Here is a 1,903-nt window from a genome sequence, read left to right as displayed (position 1 = left end):
TCCCTACATCGCAAATGACTGAATTTTCACCTTTTAAATTGGTTACAGATTGAGATATTGAGCAAGACTGGCATGAGGGAGGAGTAGTCACACAGTTTCTGGTAAAAGTTGCGTTCCCCATTTACTTTGCCAACTGTTAGCTATTTTTGGTCCTTTTGAGCTGGGCTGATTTCTCTGTTTTAGCTGCACCTAGTTGCATTCACCATGGGTGTTTATACAGACACTTTCACAGGCTGCAATAGGAAAAGAGCTATTTATGTTTATCACCAAATCTGACATGCAGCAGTTTTGTAGGTGATTACCTTTTTTTTGGTTCCAGATTACACTCTTAATTTCTGTTGGTCCTATGTGTTGGACTTCCATTTTGTGGCTCTATAGGTTTAGCAATTTAAACATTTCAATAGTCAGGCTAATTCCGTTTATGCTATTTCTGTGTCTTCTTTTCTGAACAGCAGTTCTGTCACAGGTCAGCCAAGCTGATTTTTTTAGCTCTCTGAGCTTTTTAGAAGAGCAAGGACTACATCAGCCACCTCGTGTCTCTCTTTCTGTACTTCATTATTTTTATACAGAACAAAGAAAGTAGGAAGTTGTGTATGCATAATTGGGTAATAACTAAGGCTGAAGGGGCTGTCTTGAGGTTAACTGGTCTAACTCCTCACTCAAAGCAGAGCCAGCTTGGAAGTCAGATCCTCACTTAACGTGAGATGAATGAACTCAAGGCCTTGACCAGATACCTGTCCTGCAGGCATCCTTCACAGCCTGATGGGTTACAAGTTCCAGTGCTGAATCACTTTTTCTGAAAACCTTCTTAATCAGATCTAATGAAAATTTTCCTTATAGAAGCTTGGGTTTTTAGTAAGTCATTCTTTTGCTGTACATCTCCACGAAGAGTCTGGCTCCTCTCCTCTCCAGGCTAATTTCAGATTCTCTCAGCCTGGACAGGCATCTCTTGGCCTGTCCTTGTATGCTATCTACTCCAGCTCAAAATCTGTGATGACAGTCTTCTCTGGGTTTGGCCTTGGTTACACTGGGAAGACAAAACCAGAGACAGCACTGCAGATGTGGTCTCCTGAGTGCTGAATAGAGGGAAGAATCCCTTCCTTTGACATGCTGGTAATGCGGTTTTGGGCGCCACAGTATAAGAAGGACATGGAGGTGCTGGAGAGGGTGCAGAGAAGGGCAAGTAGGCTTATTAGGGGTCTGGAGAACTGGCCTTATGAGGAAAGGCTGAGGGAGCTGGGGCTGTTCAGCCTGGAGAAGAGAAGGCTGAGGGGAGACCTCATTGCTCTCTGCAACTACCTGAGAGAAGGCTGTGGTGACTTGGGTTCTCTCTAGTGACTAGCAATAGGACAAGAGGAAATGGGGTCAAGTTGTGCCAGGGGAGGTTCAGATTGGATATTGGGAAAAATTTCTTCACAGAATGCTGAGGCATTGGAACAGGCTGCCCAGGGAGGTGGTGGAGGTACCATCCCTGGAGGTGTTAAAAAGAAAGTAGACGTGGTGTTTCAGGAGATGGTTTAGTGGTAAGGGGTTGTAGGGCGGATGGTTGGACTTGATGATCTTACAGGTCTTTTCCAACCTTGATGATTCTGTGATTCTTTGCTCTTGCTTGTGCAGCCACTGTGTGTTTTACCTTTCCACCCCAGGTGTACACTGCTGGTTCTTCTTTAGCTGCTTATCTACTGGATCCCCCAACTCTTTTAGGAAGGACTGTTTTACAGCCATTTAAGCCCCAGTCTGTACTGTTGCATGGAGTTATTTCATCCCGGGTGCAGCACTTGGCATGCCTGTGTTGAATGAAATTCTTGTCCACTTATTTCTTTAGTCTGTAGATATCCAAATAGAGGACAGCCCTGTCCTCCAGTGTACTGATAGCTCTCCTTATTTTTGAGAGAGCGTTCAG

General features: G+C 44.6%; 1 protein-coding gene across 1 annotated transcript in view; it reads left to right on the top strand.

Moving 5' to 3' along the window:
* The window catches only part of MSH2 (mutS homolog 2), a 59,609-nt gene that overhangs the window by 43,065 nt on the left and 14,641 nt on the right, over positions 1 to 1,903 (top strand). The gene's annotated exons all lie outside the window — the stretch shown is intronic.

The sequence above is a fragment of the Chaetura pelagica genome, unplaced genomic scaffold (assembly GCF_000747805.2).
Source record: "Chaetura pelagica isolate M959 unplaced genomic scaffold, ChaPel_1.0 scaffold8, whole genome shotgun sequence".
Lineage (NCBI taxonomy): Eukaryota > Metazoa > Chordata > Aves > Apodiformes > Apodidae > Chaetura > Chaetura pelagica.
Note: the sequence above shows the minus strand (reverse complement) of the source record. Positions and strands in the feature narration are given on the sequence as shown.